At 36.9% G+C, this 23,975-nt stretch overlaps 1 pseudogene; it reads left to right on the top strand.

Moving 5' to 3' along the window:
- The window catches only part of LOC149150076 (uncharacterized), a 116,033-nt pseudogene extending 94,358 nt beyond the window's left edge, over positions 1-21,675 (top strand).
- The last annotated feature ends 2,300 nt before the right edge of the window (positions 21,676-23,975 follow it).

Genomic DNA, 23,975 nt, shown 5'->3' with positions numbered 1-23,975 from the left:
TATACACGAAGGTTCTCTATATAAAAATGCGTGTATAATGTACACACACTTTCACAGAAGGAAAGACGCATACATGTTGGAAAACTAAGTTTTGGTCCGTGGTATTTGGGTCCATGGTATTTTGGTATTGGTCCATGGTATTTGGTTCGAGGTATTGACCCTAGGTATTGGGTCCAAGGTATCGGTCCTACATGGTTTTGGACCATGGTATTGAGAGAAGCCTAAACCTATATAAGGAGAAGAAGATCATTAGGCCAAAGGGCAAGTGTGCAAGTGATGAATATCTGATGAAGTGTGAGATCTAGTATGCAGGTTATGGGTATGTGATGCTTTGCTAAGGATGCACCTATGTGGCGAATGAAGGTTGATGGACTAGGATCATGAAGACTAAAATGCATTATCATTATATGGTATGATCATGAATAGTTCAGATCTGAATACTGACGCATGTCTTATCCTTTATATCTAATGATCTGGGTATATCTGAAGTAGAAAATTGTAGCGAAGGTATAAGTAATTATTTTCAGATCTGTACGCTGGTTCCCTTTGGTGAAAGGGTGTATACACGCTGGTTCGACACAGCCAAGTAGTGTATACATTATGAGATTTGATATTTGAGGTTGCTGTTGGTTCTAGTGGTTGTTGCAGAGTTCTGGGTTCTGCTCTGTGTTCTGGTGACTGTGTTTTGATGACAGGGTTTTAGTGATTCAGTTGTTGGGTGATTCAGAGATTGATGATGCAGATATAGTTGATGGTTTTATTGTAGTGGTGATTGATTTTGTATTGATGGATCCAGTTTGAAAATTTATGAAACGTGGTTCCTGGAAGAAAAGAGAAGGTCGTAGCTTTCTGTAGGCCGGTGCCTATGTACTAGTAAATATATCAGCTACTACAAGAGCTAGGGGGTTGTAGCTCCCTTCTAGTAGAAGTTGGAGAACGAGAGAAGGTTGTAGCCTTCTGCAGCTCGGTGCTTGCGTACTGGTATAAGTCTTCGCCAGTACAAGATTGTAAATAGGTTTTTCTTATCTTAAAGAAAACAACAACAAGTGGTTTTGTCCCGCATTGGGTTTCCACCTTATATCATGGTGTTCATGTGTGTCTCTTATGTGTGATGATTTGTTCTATTTTTACTGCACCTTGTTACTGTTTATATGGTTAATGCTATTCTGATGCACTAATTAAAGATCAACATATGATGAATTAACTGAATCATAAGTTTGTTGGATATACGCTAGTTGCATTAAACACAGTTGCATGTACACGTGAGTTCCCTTAACTGAAGTAGCATATATGAATCTGATTATGGAAATGAAAAAGTTATTGATTTGCTAATACTGATTCACCCCCCCCCCCTCTCAGTATTATTTCCAACAGTCTTGAACCCTTCCACTATTGCATCTGTTGGAGAACAAATGTTGTTGTCATAGGCGAAAATGGCTTATCATACTAGTCCATCTACATATGATTCTCCTTGTTCTTTGGTTGGAGCCCATGATCATGAAAACTCTCCCATTAAAACTCCTTCAACTGATCTTCTCACCATTGTCCTCCCCTCTGATTAGGCTATTAAGGATATCATGTATCTAGCTAAGCGACCATGGGATGAGTTCCACCCTCATGTCTCAGTCTCTTTTCCATCTGCATTGAACAAAAATCCTTTGAAAATGCTATCCTTTAACGAATATGAGGTTGTTCCACTTTGAAACCTATTCTAAAGTTATACTTCGAAGGAAACTTAGGAAATCTCTTGGGGGAAAATGTTATGAATATAATTCTTAACAAGTAAATAAATAAAATAAATATAAATATTAAATAATCAAATATTAATTAGGTTAAATAGTCATTAAGTTAAGTGAAAAGGCATGTCTAAAAGACATGCCCATTCACGAAAGGACACCTGCTTAGTTATATAAATGCAGGTCCTCATTGTAACATTCATCACTTATATAATTTTATATATATTAATAAATTATTATTTTAAATACCTTGTGTATTTTTACATTCAAGTCTCCAAGCTATCAATTTTCTTGCTTCAGTAACAATTTTTATGCTTCAATGGTATTAGAGCCATGGCACACAATATAATGATGCAAGTCTTTGAACGTTGTTCATCGCACAATGTGCCATTACATTCACATCCTGAATGTGTTGAATAGTTCAGTAAAATTCAAGAATCATTTCAGCGTTTAGAAAAATCACCACATTCTACAGAAGATAAGAAAGAGGTCATGTCAATTTCAGATTATGATGAGAATGAAGATTATTTTAAAAACATAGCTGACTATGAAGAACCAAAAATGATGAATCTGCATTTACAAAAACTATAAAAGATGATAAATATGAATTTGATGATGTGCATGCCCCATTAAGGGACAGGAAGAAACAAAGAAAAATCTTTTAGAAGAAGCCGACAAAGCTTATCCCTTCTCAGAACTAATTGTCAAGCCTAAACAAGCAGCTTAGAATGGTGTGATTGAACAATCCACAACAATAAATGAGGAGCTTATTCATGTTGTTGAGGAGGTACCTAAAAATCCCATGCAGTAGAGGGAAGTCCCTGAAGCCTCAACTGGCCAAAAAGGATCAGAAATTAATCATGCTCATAAGCAATTGCCACCTCATCCTCCTCAAAGAGCTCCAGTTGATAACCAAGCACATAAAGAGTCATATGCTTCATTTATTAAACAAAATGCAGCACCGTCCACCACTGCAATCCAGGGATCGTCTCTTGTGATGAGTAAGATTGTACCAATTTTAGCTCAATGTCCAGCAACTGTCCCAAGTCCCAATTATGTCAATTTCGTAGATAAGAGCACTATAAAAGAAAATGGGTCATATGTTTTCATAAACAACTTGCCTATGAATTTTAAGTCACTTCCCAATTATCTTAAGAGTTTGATGCAGGAGTTGGAGAACTATATTATTGAAATTTTATCAAATATCTCCACCTTGGATCCTAGCTTGTTCCATGCCTTTAGTGATCAATCCCAAGCAGATTCACTGAAGATCATGCAGCTAGCTGGAGATGGTGCATCACTGGAATGCAAGCAGCACATGGATCTACTTTTATAATTTTTCTCCTTATTGGGAACACGTGTGATGGGGAAGGGAAACAACTTGCCTTTAGTTTAGCTTGCAAGACCTGTCGCTGCAAAATTATTTCCATTAATTAAATCAATGGCTTCACCACCAGTTGGACGTTGTTGTCCATAATTATGTCAGCTTTAATGTTTCAGACCTGTCCTCTGCCATGTCGGTTGTGCCCACTGGCACCTCTGGACAGCCCTATGTTGTGTAAGCCCATCCACTGTTTATGCATGAGAGGCAATCCTAACATCTGCAGTTTTTTTTTTTTTTTTTTTCGTGGATCAGAGGCATGGAAGGAATCTACGGGCTCAGGGAGTCCATCTTCCATAACTGTGCCTTTATAGTCCACCGAATGAGCATCTATCGGTGTGGGAGCGGGAGCGTACAGGCCATCAAGCATCGGGGTTAGCCATCGAACCATCTAGTAGGTTATCGACCCAAAGTGTTGTTGGAAAACTGTCGTGTCCAGGCAATCAACCATCATGACGTCAGTACCTGCGCAATCAAATTAAACAATGTTAATTAAATGAAAGCTATATAATATATAGTGTGGTTATATATATATATATATATATATATATATATATATAGATATAGTGTTATATTTATAACTATTATCTAAAGTTATATTTATAACTAATATATTATAATTATAATTTAATTAATTAATATATTTTAATTAATTAAATTATTATTTAAAAAGAAAGAAGAAAAAAAAGAAGGGAAGACAACCTTGGACTCAAAATAGAGTTACTAGCGAGCCACCAGTGATGGAGACCTTCCACCTTCCATATGCCGAAACAACAACAACGAAAACAATTGTCAGCAATATAGCTTTGAGGACAAAGCTTCTGAAGGAAGGGGCTATGTTATGAATATAATTCATAACAAGTAAATAAATAAAATAAATATAAATATTAAATAATCAAATATTAATTAGGTTAAATAGTCATTAAGTTAAGTGAAAAGGCATGTCTAAAAGACATGCCCATTCATGAAAGGACACCTGCTTAGGTATATAAATGCGGGTCCTCATTGTAACATTCATCACTTATACAATTATATATATATATATATATATATATATATATATATATATATATATATATATATATATATATATATATATATATATATATATATATATATAAATTATTATTTTAAATACCTCATGTATTTTTACATTCAAGTCTCCAAGCTATCAGTGTTCTTGCTTCAGTGATAGTTTTTATGCTTCAGAAAAAACCTTTCCACTCATCTGCCTTAGTCCTTACACTGTTACTCAAGTCCTTTATAAAGGGGCCTATCAACTTATGGACTATGATGGGGACCCACTCAAAACATACTATGCCTAACTCCTTGCTAGCGTGTGATTTGTAATAATATGTACAATTTTTTGTTTCTTTTGGTTTGTTGCTTTCCCTTTTCTTGTTTTTCTCAAGTTTTTAGTACATCAAAATCCGAAAGCTTGGATGTTTGGTTGTTGCACCAGACTAAAAATATTACATAATTTTCAAAAGAAAGAAAATTTAAATGAGAATTAATTTTATAATATTTTCCTCACTCGTAAAACTGAAGAAACCTCAAGTTTTCTTCTTCAGGCTCATTAAACTCCCATGAAGAAGAACCATAATTATTTTTATTGTTTGTTTCTCTCTCGTAAAACTAAAAAGACCTTGAGTTTACTTCTTCAGGCTCGTTAAACTCCCATGGGGAGGATCAAACATTTTTTTCTTTCCTTTTTCTCGCTTGTAAAATTGAAAAAACCTTGAGTTACCTTCTTTGGGCTCATAAAACTCCCACGAATAAGATTTGAGCCATTCTTTTTCTATATTTTTCTCGCTCAAACTGAAAAAAGATACCACAAGTTTTCTTCGTCTGAATTGTTTCAAATTTTACGAAGGTTATTTAGTTTACTTTGTTCCCCTCATACTCGTAACAAAATGAGGCGACCGTCTATTGATCATAGGTTTATCACTTTATTCAGACTCAATGGAACAACTATGGAAAAGGAATTGTGCCAAATATACTATTAACCCCTTTTTGCATTCGATCACCGACCTTGATAAAGATACCCATTGGAGTCTTCTTTAAACTCTTCTTAGACTCTCTAAACGTGAAAATACCACTCATTTTACCCTTTCTGGACTCGTTAAACCTAAAAAGGTTTGGAAAAAATAGGAAGAAACAATGGTTACTACTATCTATATTGGTCATAATATTTGGTATTAGTCTACTATCCATCCCTTGAACATGGAAATTACCCTGCATATTCCTCTTTTATCATCTTCTATTTGAACCCTACCACATTCTAAGTCTTGCCTTGATACCCTGATGTCCATGCATCTTCATGTGTAGCTCCTCCTGGTGTTCTTAAGTCTAAGTTGTTTGGTATTTTTGGTTTCGTGCGTTCTATTATTCAAGGGATCATCTACTCTGTATTACCTTTATCAACCATTTGATTATATGCCATGTTTCCCTGAGTCAGTTCATCCTACTATTCTATACTATCTTGAAAATCAATTATTTTGTCATGTTTCGTGCCAGTTGACGTAGGACTCCTCATTGCCTAACTTTAACAAATCTATTCCTATCGAATTCAAAACATTATTTGGGAAGAGGATTGAGAAACATCATAGTACCCTAGAGCTTGCAGTCCTCAGTGGTAGGTTTGTGTGCATTTTATAGGGGGATTTCATTATTGACTCCCAATTGAGCGATTCTATGAGTGTTCAACTTCAACTTCTTCATTCACACTCACTAGATTGTACTGAGCATCTTGGAGACCATCATCCTTATCAGTGCCCTTCCTCACATCAGCTAACAATTTTCATTATTGAATGGTAATTATATGAATTCCCGCATGTTTGACATCAACTCATTTACTCACGTGTAGAATTATGCTATTTTTAGGATGGTGACAAAGACCTTAGGATGAGACTTATATCACTCAACCTTGTTTCCTCTCCCAAGTTACATATTTTGTTTTTGGAGACAAGTTATCTTAGTTTAACTACACTGCGACATAGTTCCACATTGTACTTACTGGTTGGCATGATCTCTCATCTTCTACATGGAGCCACAATGTATTGTTCTAGCTACTGAGCATGGGAATGCTCGACTCAAGAAATGATTTATATATGACATATGTTTGATGTTTTTTTTCAACCCTCCTTCTGTTCCAACACTCTAATTACTCTCTCTTCTTGGTTGTTTTATAAAGTATTTCGACCATTTCCTTCTTCTCTGACCTCACACTTTAGGGGGCATATGTTATCCATGGAAACACATCCTAATCAACTCAGAGGAGATTTCTATGCTTTTGGTTGAAATACACCCCTTTACACCCCATTTTTCTAACCTATTTAAGAATATAACACAAGTTATGTACCACGAGAACAACATTATCCTATTCTATAACACTTTTTCTCTTCATCTAACTCGTGTTTCCAAATTATCATTTAGTCATAAAGCAAAAAGCATGAGTTAACTTACTATGACACTCTTGTTTTCTTAGTGAAACTCTTGAAAGGTGGGATGTAATAGCTCATCTACATTTTTTCCTAAATAAACGAAGCCTACAAAAGTGGCAAAAATCCATAAGGAAGCTTTTTCCCAAAAAAATAAAGTAGATAAAAACATTAAAGCAAGAGGAAACATCACCCTCCCTATAGCTTTTTCCCAAATTGAACTAAGAGAATTTTGTAATCTTCATAGCCTCAACTTGCCTATATATAATTGAGGCTTGGCCATTGAGAAAGGGATTGGAGTTCATTGTAATGCTATGCTTTCAAGATCTTCCTTTAGAGAGAGAGGTTTTGGAGCTAGGAGTTGTAGGAGGTGATATTGCAACTTCTATTGGCTGTGACCTCTTTCCTACTGATTAATAATATAGATTGATTTTTCTTGGCTTCCTATTTGTTTCTCATTAGTTGTTTCTTGTGTTTAACTAATAATTGCTTGGAAGTATAGCTTGTAATGGTTTATTCAATGATGTTTAGCTATTGATTTCTTATGGTTTTGATTGTGATATTGTTGTGCTATGAATGGTTTGATATGTTGTGCAGGACTAGATTTTGGATCTAGCCAAGAGTGCTTCCCAGCTACACTGAAAACTCCAACTAAAATATATGTGATGAATCATAGGCTCACCTTCTTCTCATCTTCTCAATCTTAGCTTTACTTCATGCATTACTGAAAGAGCCAAGTCTTATAAAAGTAGGTCCCTTGATCCGTCTGTATTAGGTTATCGGGAGAACCTGAGAGGGTGAATGTTTGTCTAATTGAACATAAATCCCTACAATAAGCACTCCATATATTGTTTTAAATTGTATGAATGTTTATGCCTTGGACACATGGGTATTGACCTTCATACAGTTCAACTTTCTGGTGCAAAGATTTTCCCTTTCAATACCTTCAGGGTTTTTTCAAGTGCATTATCCTTATCTGTAAAGAGGAATGTGGATTTTAAACTCTAATTCATGTCTTGCCACTCTACTATTCCTCTGTGCACTTCTAGCTCACATACCAATTTTTAGGAATAATATCTAAAGTATGCAGAAACATGTGCACCCACTGCTCCTGTGGTATCCTCCTTCTATTCCAAGAAGCGAAATAACTCTTCAAATGGGTTGTTCGACAATCCAAACCTATATATTTCACTCCCCTACCATTTTATTATGAAACAAAATGAATACATAGTAAATTCTTACATTTCAGCCAGGTTTCTAAGTTATTCTTATGTGTAGTCCACCATCGTGATGGAGTTACTCTCAACGAAACATCCAAACCTGATAGTCTCAAATAATCAAGTATTTGTAATTCAAATGATTTCACAAAATATAAAACATCAGACAAACCATCATACCTTGGAGGGTCCTATACCTCAGTCTCGATCCAGCGCACTATATGAGAAATGTGTGTGCAACTTTTGGTTGACAGCTGATGCAATTTTTTTTTGTAGTTCTCTAAGGTCACTTCAGAATCTCAAGAGTAGGAACTGATACTATGGAAACTCAACACACTATATGCAGTAGGATTGACATAATCATCCCTCTGTGTAATTATAATGTAAATTTTATCTAAAGCTTTTGCATCTATCTCATGTTCGTAGTATAGTGTTGTCATTGATGTCAACAGGTGTTTAGCTTCATTTTCCTTGTATTCATGAAGTCGTATGTTTTGTACTAGGTATTATGCAGTTTATTAATGTAAAATATTATACCTGAAGCTAAGCTGCAAGTGTGGCTGAGAAGGCATACTTATAGACTAACACAGGTGCCTAGTTGAAGATAGAGCATTATAACGTTGGTTTTCAGCCTTCCGGGGTGTGATATAACGCACTTGATGAGAGAAAGAGGCACATTACTGTTGCAAAGCGTCTGAATGATGTGATGATACCTTGATTATTGTGTTCAATTGGTTGTAGATGTTTGGCTATCTAGTGTTGAATAGTGGAAATGAAAACCATGAGAAATTACCAAGGGTTTTCCCGGTATTTGGTGTGAGAGATTAAATGGTTAATTAATTTATTTTATTTGATGTGGTCATCATGGGGTATGGAATGTAATTAATGTTTTTGTTTTAGTCCATTATAATGAGAAGAAATATTATAAATGTGTTATGCTAATATTGGAGGAAATATGTTTAGAAAATCCTGTAGATTCACAAGCTCATGTAATGTACTAAAGCACAAGACAAGAATCTACTTCTACTTTCAACCAGCGGAAGCTAATAGATCGATGAAAACAATAAAAACAAGAAGACGACAAATCAATGGCACATAAAACAAGATGTATCTGGGGAAAGCCACTGCACAAAACTCTGCTATCTGTATTGCATATATCAGAAATATGAGTGAATATACATTGCATATATCAGAAATATGAGTGAATATACAAAGCTTGTTCTCACTAGAACAATTCCGCACAAGTATGCTTAACTCTCTTAGCTCACAAGGTAGCTCTTGGCCAAAACATAGCCAATTTTGCAACTCTCCAAGCCCCTAATCTCTTGCATAATTCCTAGGATGAATAACCCATATTTAAAGGGAAGTCATGCTTCCAAAACTACGCAATCCAAACATAGGATCAATCTCTGATGCATGCATGATATTTACACTCTAGTAAATAATACCGCTAATAGTACACTATCTCTGCACTCTAGTCTCAACTGGGTCTTTCTCTGAACTGACATGCATGAGTTTCTCATGAGGGAATCTTCAATTAACTAGAGTAGCACTAGTGGATGCATTAGTGCACCAACTGATTGTTAGTCTTTTATTAGTTCCAAAAACAATTTAGAACTAATTTAACTAAAATTAACTCAATAATCAATTTAAACTCATACTGGACCCCTAAAACTTAGGGAGAACATATACATGACTACAAAAAGACTTCCAACTCGAAATTCCTAAGCTAATTAAGTTAATTAAACTTAATTAACTATTTACAAGTTGCTATGAGAATAGAATTCGATTTTAATTCTCAGTTTAATTCAAGGACAAATTAAACTGAAATTTCTTGTTGCCATTTCTCAACGCTCCCTCTCAACAAGAAAGGGATTATCAGCTACCCCGATCTTGTCTCTGTGAAACTCGAATTTACATATTGACAATGCCTTTGTCAAAATTTCAGCATCTTTCTCCTTTGTGGAAAGTACTCTAACAACATAATCCACCTCAATACACAATCTCTAAGATGATGATATCAAATATCAATATGCTTGAACCTATCATGAAAAGATGGATTTTAGAGAGTTTGATACAACTCTGATTATTGCAGTAAATCACAGTTGGATCCATCTCCTGACTAAACAAACCAACCAGGATCTTCCTCATCCAAATGGCCTCACATGCTGCCTGACTCGCAACCATATATTCTGCCTCTGCCAAACTAAGTGCAACCAATCTTTGTTTCTTGTTGTACCAAGAAACTGCCGCTGACCCAATATTGAAGATCCCTTCCCAATCTGCATCGGTGAAACCTTGAAGCTTCACTCCCTCTGTTCGTCTGTACCATAATACATACTGAGAAGTGCCCTTGAGGCATCTCAACACATGATTTTCTACCTTCAAATACAACTTGGTAGGCCTAAACATTGCTTGAATAAGTTGGTTAACTGCATAGCACATATCTGGTCTTGTGTTCACCAAGTACATGAGTGAACCCACAAGCTGCCTATAAATAATAACTTCCACTACTTCCCATGAAGTAGCATCCTCCTTCCTCCAGTTACTCGTTAGATGTGTCTCCATGGGTTTGCTGCTCTCCATGAAGAATCTCCTGAGTATCTCATTGGCATACTTGCCTTGAGACATAAACAACTCCCCATCTCCCTGCCATACGTCCATGCCAAGAAAGTAATGCATGAGCCCCATGTCCTTCATCTCAAACTCTCTTGCAAGCTCTTCCTTGCAAGACTTGATCAGCTGATGATCACTTGTCAGTATGAGATCATCAACATAAAGTGCAATGGTTAACAGTTTACGTTCCACCACTATGTGGTATAGATTTGCATCTGCGTCACTCTTTGTGAAGTCCAAACCGGTGAAGTAAATATCTATACAGGTGTACCAAGCATGAGGTGCTTGCTTCAGCCCATACACCGCTCTCTTGAGCCATCACACATGCAACTCACTGTCAAAGGTCTGAAAACCTTCAGGCTTCTCTATGTACACCTCTTCCTCAATCATGCCATTAAGGAAGGATGTCTTCACATCCATCTGATGTATCTTCCAACCCATATGTGCTAATAGTGCCAATATAGATCTGATTGACGAGTACCTTGCAGCAGGAGCAAAGGTCTCATCATAGTCAATCCCCTCTACCTATGAAAAGCCATGGGCCACAAATCTAGCCTTATGCTTCTCCACACTACCATCCGCAACATTCTTTACCTTGTAAATCCAACATGAGCTCACCACTGACTTGTTCTCTGGTCTCGGGACCACATCCAAAATACTGTTACGAACTATGGAGTCATACTCCTCCACCATGGCATCAACACAAACTGACTGCTGCACTGCTTCTTTAAAGGAATATGGCTCTGTCACAACATATTTTCCCATAAGAGCCATGTATCTAGTGTACCTCTTAGGTGACCTTCTCTTCCTACGCTGAGAAGTGGGTGCTCCCACATTCTCCCGTGCATAATCCAACAATCTGTCAGCCTCTCTGGTGCACTTTCTTCCCTCTCTGGAATACTCTGCCTGAGTGGATGTCTCCACTCCCGGATCCTCTGCATGTAACCTTAGGAGCTAAAAGCTCCTCATCTACATGTATCTCAAGCTCTCTCTCAAGGGAAACTCACAAGGCCTTCTCCTCATCGAATTTTACATCCATGCGAACCACTGTCATCCTGCTGGTTGGAAAGTACACTTGATAGTTGTGAGGTGTATCAGTGTACCCCACAAATATCCCCAACAATGTTGTAGGCTCAAGCTTCTTCCTTGCATCTTTGGTCACATGGAAATATACCGATGACCCAAAAATCCTTAAGTGACCAACATTTGGCCTCTTATCGGAATAAGCCTCCTCTAGTGTCTTCATCTCAAGTATCTGATGTGGGCTAGGGTTTTGAACATAAACCGTTGTGTTGCATTCCTTAGCCCACAAGTGTAGTGGTAGGCCTTGATCATGAAACATTGCCCTTGCTACCCCTACTATGCTTCTGTTCTTCCTCTCAGCCACCCCATTTTGCTGAGGGTTATGGGGTGCCATTAACTCCCTTTTAATCCCTTCCGTTGCACAGAAGTTCTTAAACTCATTTGAAATATACTCACCACGGTTATCACTCCATAGAGATTTAACCTTCTTGCCCGACTCTTTCTCCACCAATGCTTTAAAATCAAAAAACTTTGTGAAAGTTCAATCCTTTTTCTGCATGAAAAATATCCAGCATTTACGAGAATAATCATCAACAAATATAACATAGTACTTGTTTGGCCGTGGATGCTGTCAAGAATGGTCCACACAAATCTGAATGGACTCACTCTAGAATAGCCTTTGCTTGACTGTCTCTGTTGTGAAAGGAAGACTTGGTGTATTTTCCCAAAGTACACCCCTTGCATGTATCAACTTGCTTAAGCATACCTTTGGGAAGACCGATAGAGATCTGTTGCAATATCTTCAAAGCCCCATGATGCAAGTGGCCCAATTGCCTATGCCACAACTCGCCAACATCTCGGATCTGCACCCTTTTTGCTTTTGTGCTCAAAGCAACACATTCCTCTACCTCCAGCTTATAGAGATTCTTCACCTGAATCCCTATCTTCTTTACTTGACCCGTGGCTATGTGTTGAAGGAACACCTTTCCTTTCGAGAAGATCACATCATAGCCTCTATCCTCAAGCATGAAAATGGATACCAAGTTCGTCTTCAGTCCGAGCACATATATAAAATTCTTCAAGGTGAGTGGATCCCCATGCTCCCTCTAAAAAGTAATCGTGCCCAATCTAGTAACACTATACTTCCCGTCATCACCCATATTGATATGCATATGGAGATCTTTCTCCTCCAGGTCACTGAATAACTCTTTATCGCCAATCATGTGGAATGAAGCTCCACTATCTAAGTACCATACACTTCCCATCATTGATGACACCATGCATGCAATGAGGGAAAAGTCCAATTCGAATTGAGAGGCCAAAGCCTCACCTTCTGTGTAAGGACCACATTGAGACTATATATATATATATATAGATATATAATTTCTTTTAAAACAGCAAATACAACCAGAAAAGAAACGCATTGAAATTCAAATTTATTTAGCACACACATTCCTGCCACTCATTTCAGGAAACATATCATACATTTTCATACTTTTAACTAAGATCAATAGTAATGAAATACATATGTACCGTTCACCAGAAGGCGAGACTCCACTTGCTCTGCTGTTGCTGGTATTCCCTTGTAGCTGGTCACCTCCGCGAGTGAATGATGATGCACTTGATCCAAATGCGAAGACCCACCGGTTAACCTCCCAGCCTACTCCTTGGGTACTCTTCTTCCCCGTGGACCCCCGAGCTGCAATGGGGTTGTACAATGGAGGAAAGCACTAGCTAGTAGAGGAGAGCACACCTTGGCTCAAGAGCCCCCTCTCTAAAAATCCTCTATCTCACCAAACTCACTATAGCTTCGTAATCACTGCTCTGACAACATCTCATCCATCCAACAATAGGGTTCCCAAAAGTCGCTCCTCCTATGGCTTGCCCCTTCTTTTATAAGAGTCCTCCTAGATGACACTTGGCATGTCATGCATAATTATATTTTTTTTTATAATTCAATAGTTTGATTATTCACCTACCCATGTGTCACTCTCTCATCAAGGGTCACCCAAAATTATTTACTTAACTTTTTATTTAAAACTAATATTTTCCTCACCTCAACAAGATTCCTATTTCTTCTCCTAGTTGTCTCTTTATTCCCCCCTTTTATTCCTTAATTTGTCTTCATTACTTGAAGTCAATTAATGAGTCAATATTTTATCCCCAATCTACTCCCTAATTTAACTCAGGTTATCTCTTAGATGGATATTCTTATGTTGGTTGTTGACACATGGAGATTCTCTACATTTCTCTAAATTTAATTTATTATTCTCATTTTAATTCACCTTCCTCTTTTCTTAATTAGGTTTAAATTAGTTTAGGATTAATCTTTATCCTTAAAATTATGTTTGTCTTTCCCCTTTTTCCTAATTAAACCACATAATCTTCCTAGTACTTTCCAACATGGGAATGGTAGAGTTTTTAAGGTACTCTATTTTAATTCCTCCTATGATCCTCCTTATTCCAAGTTTTATTTTTGATTTAATTACATTGGTTTCTAATCATCATTTACCCTTGATGTAAATTTACCTAGTTTTCATTCCTTGATTATATTTATTTATTATTATTTATTTTTAATGATTCCAAGGGTGCCAAGTTTGGTTGTGCCCTTCAAGAACTTCCCTAGAAGTTCCAAGGGTGCCACACCTAATAATTTATTTGTGATGTCAAGGGTGCCAGTTTGGTTGTGCCCTTCAAGAACTTCCCTAGAAGTTCCAAGGGTGCCACACCTAATAGTTTATTTGTGATGCCAAGGGTGCCAAGTTGGTCGTGCCCTTCAAGAAATTCCCCTGAAGTTCCAAGGGTGCCACACCACTTGCCCTTCAAGCATCCAGTGACTACGAGGGGAAAGTATAGTGCAACGTCATAGACTATTATCATCTCTTATGTTGCCTGATATAGTGACACTAATGGTGTTAGGGATCAAGAAATCCACCTTGATGCGCGCCCCCCGGTAAAGTCCTCATGAGCGACCCAACTTTGGGACCTGCCCTCATGGCATCGTGATCTTCAAGGCGAAGGTGTTTCAACCCTTCCAGCCCAAGTCACGGCGGGAGTGCTAGTGGGTGAGATCAGGGACTCTGTCCCACCCCTCCCATGTAGTTCCATCCACTTGTACAACCCCATCACCCATATGTAAGTCATTCGGTCAAGCAACAAATATGTGCCTGCAACCATTAACATATCACCAGAATATAGTTAAACATATATGGCAAGTTTCAAAATCGACTTAGAATTTCAAAGATAAAATGATATAAATTTTCATCAAACCAGGTGTCATCAACTCCTCATATGTGAATGCCTATGATGGTTTCCTGCCAAACTCGATAATCATCAGTAACAAGGTTCCTCAATGTTAGTCATTGTCATAATAGCATCATCAACATCACCAAGTCATTCACATCATTGTTCATTGTGAACCAGAACTAATGCAGTAGGTAACATAGGGGACACATCCATCATGGCTATCATCATCATAACATCAATGGAAACATACATGTCCATCAAAGCTATCAACATCGTAACATCAATAGACACCATACCTGTCCATCAAAGCTATCATCATCATGACATCAATAGAGAGCATGCATATCCTTTAGTGCTATTATCATCATAAATTCAATAGAGAACAAACATAACCATTTATGCCACAATCATCATAATATCAATAGAAAATGTGCATAATCATTAATGTAAGAACATACCTAACCATTAATACTATCATCACCATAATGTCAATGGAGAACATACATAAACATCACATTCACTAATAATAGAGTTATGTGTCCAGATTCCTCAACCGGAGGTCCTCAAATAATAAAGTATCCAAGATAATGGCATATTAGGGTTAGGAAATTAGAGTGGGCACTACATACACCCCCTCTTAACAATGGACTTCGTCCCGAAGTCCTTAGAACATAAAGGAAAATTACGACACATATCCTAGGAACCCTTCCTAAAACTCATGCTAACCTTCTGGTAACAGGCATCTCTGATTTTTTTTTTTTTTTTTTCAAATTTTCGCTATTAAAATCAATCAACAAAATCGTTTTCATCTTTTGGATTAAGTAATTTTCTCAACAAATTTATTTATTTATTATTATTATTTTTATTATTTTTACCTAATTAGTTCTATTAGGCCCTCATGAAACATTGTCATAAAATCTAAAGCTTCTAATTTTCATTCCTTTAACCTCTTGAATATTCAAGAATGTCTTTCTAGTATAGTTCCTTCAAACATGAGCTTGAGATGTAATGCCCAACAATTGTCCTTGTTATGATCTTCCTTCATACTATGTTCATAATGCAAGTCTTTTTTTTTTTTTTTGCATAATTTAACTTTAAGTAAAATGTCAATATGTGGATTTACTATCCCAAAAATACAAATAACAAAGCACCAATGAAGAGAATAACATGCCTTAGTTTTCACTAGATCAAAACATATTAGACTGTCATATATCCAGGAAACATGATATCAAGGTCCACACAAACTAATTTCTTTGAATTTACAAACTAACTGAATTATCATAGCATTACACCTCTTACTTACTATACAAGTCCATGCTGACACTGATCATTTCAAAAGAAGCCCGTGTTACTCAAACATCTCAAGGAAAATAACTTAGAGCAATGTTTTTCAGACTATAAAGGCTTAAGGCACATTGCTCTTGCCATTGGTAGCAATAACATATTCTTGATCAAAGAGACTGGTTGAGGATTTTGAAATTAGTGAACCAAAATTCCCATTCCAGGTTCCAATTCATCATCTTAAAAGGAGATATCACTTACAAAAGCTTTGATATAAATTTTCATTCTGCAATACAAAATTTATTTCCTCAGGCACTAAAAAATAAGCAGAATGTTTGTATCATATTTTAATAACCACTCCCAATGACTACTTTGTTGTCTGAAATAACATGTTTATTTTATTTTTCATTTATCATCTAACAACCAAAAAACTTGTACAAGGAACAAACCAAAAATAGATTGCTTCAGTTGATAACTCTAAAGCACTGGGGTAGAGAATTGAAGCAAGAAAATATAGATTCAGACTGTAATAGTTAAAAGCAAGAAAGGTTTTTTTACGATTAAGGGTGTTATTTAATACTAACATTGTTTTATTCCCAAAAACAACATTCATTTCAAAGCTTTATCTAGAGAGGAAACGAATAGACCCATAAATACCACAACTCCCTAATGAAAGTAAGACTCATCAGTATTAAAAATTTGTGTTTTAAATCGAAGGATCACCATAGCAGATTGAAATAGGGAATATAATAGACAGTTTGGGATTTATTTTCAGTGATAATAAGAGGCCTTAACAATCAGGGTTCATAAGCTATGTTCAAAGTCACTGCGTTATTCTAGGTACCAAAAATAGGCTCTTCTAGTAGTAAATGGACAATGGCAGCTGTAAGCATCACACGGAATGGGAGACGAGGACAAAATGTAAATGAAAAGGGCCACATAACATCAGAATGGAAAGAAAAATTCTAGCTTAGAGAATAAACCATGATGCCATTCAAATCACAGGCCTTCAATTATTTCCATTTAAATTCAAGTACCCCTTTTGAACAATATTTAGTTCAATAACCATGTGTTAAGAACTTTGAAGGAAACTAATGAAGGAAAATCCCTAGTGACTTACAATAGAATATTTAAGCCATATTCAAAATTTCTTCTTTTAAAAACAAATCATTTTGCATATAAAACCAAACTAGTTGTTCACAAATATTCAAGAAAACAAAGTTCAAATTAATGAAAGGGCCCATATTTCTGGATATTTAATTATTGATCCATCTGAACTGGACTTCAGAATGAAGAGAAGGAATCATAGAGAAAAGCAGCTTGGATATGAAAAAGAGAGGAGGAGTTGCATTAAAAATCTACAGAATAATTTAAGTGATGAACATATTTTTTAGCAGAAAGATGCAGAAGAATTATTCAGAACTGGGGAGACATAAATTGTTCATGGAAACGGATTAGGAAGTGTACAAAGTTGTTTGCCGAATAATTCACGCTACATGAAAAGGTTAAAAATGATGCTAGCAGGCTTCATATTTTGATGTGATATACAAGTTTAATGGGAGCTTGTCATCACGTTGTTTATCTGAATACAATTCTTAGCCAGTCAAATTGATATCTAACACTAAAGTATTTAGGCCGGAATTCCAACAGAACACCAAATGAAGATTTGTCACCCTAACTTCTGTTCAGTTGTGATTGAGAAGGCAACAAAGTTTGAACTGTGCAAAGTCCTCAAAGAATTTGAATTCGAAGTGGTTCCAAGAAAATCGAATCTAGCACAATTCTAAGTCATTAAATAGAATAAAATTTCAATAACTTGCAAGATTGGACATATTTCAATAAATATTGCCCTTTTAAAAAAAAGATGAAATCAAATGTGTGAAATCTGGAAACATGTGACACGGCGAGAGCCTAGATCTGAAACATGACACCACCAGAGTCCTGGATCTGGCAATACATGGTTTTTTTTCTTCCGAACCAACCATGAGAGTCTCTGATTTTAAATCTGCTTTCCAGAATAAAGGTCTTCTAAATCAGGGCACTGCAATTTCTTGACTAGAAATGCCAGGGATTCTGAAGAAACATGTGCCATTTATTGAAAAGGATTTGGTTGCTTCCAATAGCTAGGGTATGCTGCCCATGCCTAACTTGAAAGCTCGTAATGAACTTTGACAACAAAATGAGCCTCTTCCAATGATTGGGGACTCAGGTGTTCTGCCACATCCTTTGTGGCTACCAAATCAACTTTGACAATCCAAATATGCACCAAGAATATTCGCCACACATATACCACCAAAGTTGTATATCCACTTCCAAACAAGCTCGCATTCCATCTCTTTCAATAACAAAATGACATGAAATTCTAGGAAGATGAGGAGCATAAACTACTAGCAATTTCCGCTTTACTGTTGTGATCCAAAAGTTGCTAGATTCATCCAATGGAGTAACAGAATTACTCTGGTTCAAAGTCTTATCAGAACTATTACAAACATGATCGAAAAAGACTGTCTTCTCTTCTGTGCGGGATAGAAAGAGCCTAGTATTGATACAATGCGACCAAGATAAACCCAAAGTGGGAACAACCCTGCGGCCTGAAGATACCAGAGACATAAAATTCCCAACCTGAAGATCATTCATCGGTCTTGCAGATCCCTCAGGTTTGATACAATCCACGACATGATTAGTTACAACCACTACAAGACTGAATTTGTGCGCAAAACATTTTAATTTGCTTGAAAGCTTAAAGAAAAGGCTAGCTCTCTTTATCAAATCCTTGGTAGTGTTGTCAAAGTCTGAACAAAAGAGAGCAGCAACAGAATCTATAACAACCAGTCTAACAGGCATACTGGGAGGTCTTGACAACAAGACCTCTGTGTGGTCTAAGAAATTTAATAATTCTTCTATTGTGTGAACACTTTGAACAAATACATTATCACAGGGATCTGATTCTGCCATGACAGAGATATCATTACTGTTGCTAATCACTGCATCAGAAGTAGTCTTATTAACACGAGGGTTAGTAATGGAATCCAGCACCTCCCATTTGGTGCTTTTGATTGCTCCCCAGAAATCATTTTCTTGATTTTCATCCAAGTCACTGTGACAGCAGATTCTCTTCTCATTGTCATTGGCATTTGAGCACTCCGTACCTTTTCTTTTTCCAAAATTTTGTTGGCTAAAAAATTTATCTGTTGAACTTACTGAATTGGTTGCAGTTGCACATACGTTAGCTTGTCTAAGCCCACTATTATTGGGATGTTGGCCCAACTCAGAGTGATATACACCTTAATAATCGCAAACCTTAATAATCACATATATATATATATATATATATTATTATTATTATTATTATTTTTTTTTTGACCTTTTTATTAAAAATTATATAAGCACATATGTCTAGGACACAAGGGAGAGCTTCATCGCATGACTCTGAAAGAAGACTCGGTTTCTGTGTACCATTGACCGAGTTTCATTCCAGGAAAGAGGGTATTGTCATCTCCCTTTTTGTGCGCCGATTCTTAGTAGTTAAGAGGTCGAGTTATCTAGTTATGAAGGATGAGTTAGCTCTCATTGCCAGCCGAACAAAGCAACCTCCAAAATCTGTGCGTACCAACCTTCATAAGGGTTCGAACTGGAGTTTTGAGGGGTTAAAAGGCAACCCAGCTTGTGGTGGGTTTTGTAGCTGCCGAAACGGAGGAGGTATTTCTGGTTATCAGGCCACATGGAACAACTTGTGCACATGGAATTAATTTCTGAATATATGTCCACTGTTGTAGAGTTGACGTTCTTCACCAAATCATCTAATATACCCAGATATGTTGCAGGAGTATTACCAGTCATTTTCCTGAAGAAGGCATAGTCCATTTCAGAACAAAGCTTTGTGGTCTATTTATCCGTAGAATAATTGTGGACGAGGACGTGTACCTGCTGAGTTATTATCTCTCCACACACCATCACTTTAAATGTCTTCTGATCTGCGGGGTTAACCACAATGTTGAGACACGGCCGTATCCGCAATGGAGTGGTTTTGCTGGCCCATGCTTTTTTTCCTCAGACGCAACTCCAGATTAAGGCTCAAGTTCACCTTTGTATCGGGCAGGAGTCGATGTTGTTTTGTCAATGGATTAACCACCGCCAATTTTGTAAATGTGTTAATCTCACCTGGAGTCAATTTAAATGAAGTACATCCATAGCACATTGTTCTCAAACTGTTTGATTAAATGCTTAACTGAAAAAGATGCAAAAATCAGTACTTCTTGGAGCCATTTCAAAAGAAGGAATCTCACAATCGCGGATGGAAGAGGACTAGTTCTCTTATTCTTTTTGGCCGAGTTCTATTCAGGATATGCTTATCAATTGAATTGTGGAGTTCGAGTTGTGTAGAAATGGACTGGTTCATTATGGAGATGCCGGCAACTGAGTTTGTAAACTAGAAGAAATACGTTTTCTCTCTGTCCATGAGCAACGTCATCAACTCTTGATAAAACGAGTTCTGGACAACATACCCTAAAATGGGGCGTATTTTATTTTGGGCTGAGCATATGAGTTTGTTTCCTTTTGCTGTGCGTACAAGGCAAAATCGTGAAGTTCTTTCTCAATAAATATTCGTTGGAATGAGTAAAAATACAGGGCAAAACGAAGTTCTCAGGTGTTTTTGACAACCAGACCAGTTCAATTCCTCTTACTAAATAATTATTATTAGTATCATTATTTCAGATTCTTTGCATTTATTTTCAATTAGGGCAGGGAAATTGCTCTGGGAAGGTTGTAGCTGGAACACCTTGGGAGGAAGCACGTCTGCTACTTATTACAGGCTTAAGGGCTTCAAGGGGAAGATTAGCTTCTGCCATTGCACGCACTCTCAAATGGAGTAGTACAGAGTGGAGTCTGCTAAATGTAGGGAAGCTATCATCTCTAATCCGGCGGAGTTAGAGAAGAAAAAGATCGCCATTAAAACTGATGGTCCTTCTAAACTACAGGTAATTTCAAACTTTGACATGACACTTACAAAGTATTGGGTTGATGAGAAGCGGGGACAGAGGCACTCATGCCCTCTTGAAGCAAGGAAAACTTGAGTATGATCTCAAGCGGAGAGAAGTACATGATTATTATTACCTATTAGAAATCTGTCCTACAATTCCAGTTGATGAGAAGACAAAGCTCATGGAAGAGTGGTGGGAGAAGACTCATGCACTTCTTATTGAGGGTGTTCTGACCTATGCAGCCATCAGGAACTCAGTTGCAAATTCTGTAATTGATTTTCGAGATTATGTGATCCAGTTGTTTGAGATTCTTGAGACATTATTGAAGAGGTTATGCGGCAGAAACTTAAAAGAAATTTCAAGAATATAGAGGTGGTTTCAAGTCGGATGGTCTTCGATGACAATGGAAATCTCACTGGGTTTAGAGGCAAGACAATTCACGTCTTAAATAAGAATGAACATGCCCTTGAAATGGCTGCCCCCATTCATGAAAACTTGGGGAGCAGTGGTGTGCCTGATGACAGTGGTGCTTCTGGTGTGAGGAATAGAACAAATGTCCTGCTACTCGGGGATCACACTGGAGATCTTGGCATGTCTGATGGCCTGGAATTTGAGAATCGTATCTCAATTGCATTTTTGAATGACAACGTTGAGGAATGGATGGAAACTTACAAGCAGTCTTTCGACATTGTCTTACCTAATGATGCCTCCATGCGGGAAGTAGTGGATCTTGTTCATGAATTATTTTCGTAAATTCATTGGGAATTTCAGCTTGCATAGTCTGCAAACCAAGTGAAGATCTATTTGTCAAATCTCAGGTGAGGCTTTTTGTGAGCTAGGTCATGGCAGCTAGAATGAGAAATTCCTACAATGAAATCAATTATATGTTACTGTTTGAGGTTAGTTCTATATATAGCAGTTGAATCTCTGACGTCAATGTTCACCCATGCCTTCCATTTTAATTTCCCACCCTATTGCAATTTCAGATTGGTAATGTTGAAAACTAACCTGGACCGTGGACTCGATGGAGTTAAACATTATTACAACAAATGTTGAGGATACATTAGGAAGGGTACTTTTTTACGAGAATGTCTTGTGAACATGCCAATTATATATATATTTTTTAGGAGAATATCTGGTAAACATGCCAATTTTTCATTGGCCTTCAATTATTTAAGCCCTTAAACTTGAATCTGAACAAATAAAAACGAAACATTAGTCTGTGTATATTTTGGTGTTGGAAAGATCTTATTCTTCGTTGATACCTTTGTTTTTCTACATTATTGGTTATACACACCTGATAATGAGGCATGGGTATTCAAAAATAATGTTTAGGCATTGCAGAGTAAATCAGGAATTGCAAGTCCGAAGATGATCACGTCTTGTGTTATGAATTTCGTGTAATAAACAGAGCCACCACTGCATAAGCTATGCAGGGAATAGGGAAAGCTTTTCCCTTATGACAAGTAATGCTGTACAAGATACATTTTTTTGTTTTTTTTGAAACTTGAGTAATTTGATTTTAGAGAAATACCCACATAGCAAACAAAACTAGTTATGCATGCATGGGCCCATAGGCCTCAAGGGTTCAAATTGTGCTCTGATACCAAATGTAAGGACCACATTGAGACTATATATATATATATATATATTTTTTTTTTTTTTTTAAAACAACAAATACAACCAGAAAAGAAACGCATTGAAATTCAAATTTATTTAGCACACACATTCCTGCCACTCATTTCAGGAAACATATCATACATTTTCATACTTTTAACTAAGATCAATAGTAATGAAATACATATGTACCGTTCACCAGAAGGCGAGACTCCACTTGCTCTGCTGTTGCTGGTATTCCCTTGTAGCTGGTCACCTTCGCGAGTGAATGATGACGCACTTGATCCGAATGCGAAGACCCATCGGTTAACCTCCCAGCCTACTCCTTGGGTACTCTTCTTCCCCGCGGACCCCCGAGCTGCAATGGGGTTGTACAATGGAGGAAAGCACTAGCTAGTAGAGGAGAGCACACCTTGGCTCAAGAGTCCCCTCTCTAAAAATCCTCTACCTCACCAAACTCACTATAGCTTCGTAATCACTGCTCTGACAACATCTCATCCATCCAACAATAGGGTTCCCCAAAAAAGTACCTTCTCCTATGGCTTTCCCCTTATTTTATAAGAGTCCTCCTAGATGACACTTGGCATGTCATGTATAATTATATTTTTTTTTTTTAATTCAATAGTTTTATTATTCACCCACCCATGTGTCACTCTCTCATCAAGGGTCACCCAAAATTATTTACATAACTTTTTATTTAAAACTAATATTTTCCTCACCTCAACAAGATTCCTATTTCTTCTCCTAGTTGTCTCTTTATTCCCCCTTTTTATTCATTAATTTTTGTTCATTACTTGAAGTCAATTAATGAGTCAAGATTTTATCCCCAATCTACTCCCTAATTTAACTCAGGTTATCTCTTAGATGGATATTTTTATGTTGGTTGTTGACACATGGAGCTTCTCTACATTTCTCTAAATTTAATTTATTATTCTCATTTTAATTCACCTTCCTCTTTTCTTAATTAGGTTTAATTTAGTTTAGGATTAATCTTTATCCTTACAATTATGTTTGTCTTTCCCCTTTTTCCTAATTAAACCACATAATCTTCCTAGTACTTTCCAACATGGGAAGGATAGAGTTTTTAAGGTACTCTATTTTAATTCTTCCTATGATCCTCCTTATTCCAAGTTTTATTTTTGATTTAATTACATTGGTTTCTAATCATCATTTACCCTTGATGTAAATTTACCTAGTTTTCATTCCTTGCTTATATTTATTTATTATTATTTATTTTTAATGATTCCAAGGGTGCCAAGTTTGGTTGTGCCCTTCAAGAACTTCCCTAGAAGTTCCAAGGGTGCCACACCTAATAGTTTATTTGTGATGTCAAGGGTGCCAGTTTAGCTGTGCCCTTCAAGAACTTCCCTAGAAGTTCCAAGGGTGCCACACCTAATAGTTTATTTGTGATGTCAAGGGTGCCAAGTTGGTCGTGC

The sequence above is a fragment of the Pinus tabuliformis genome, chromosome 9, assembly GCF_031772625.1.
Source record: "Pinus tabuliformis cultivar Carrire ecotype Pingquan chromosome 9, CPIR1, whole genome shotgun sequence".
Taxonomy (NCBI): domain Eukaryota; kingdom Viridiplantae; phylum Streptophyta; class Pinopsida; order Pinales; family Pinaceae; genus Pinus; species Pinus tabuliformis.
This window is presented reverse-complemented; position numbering and strand designations above follow the sequence as displayed.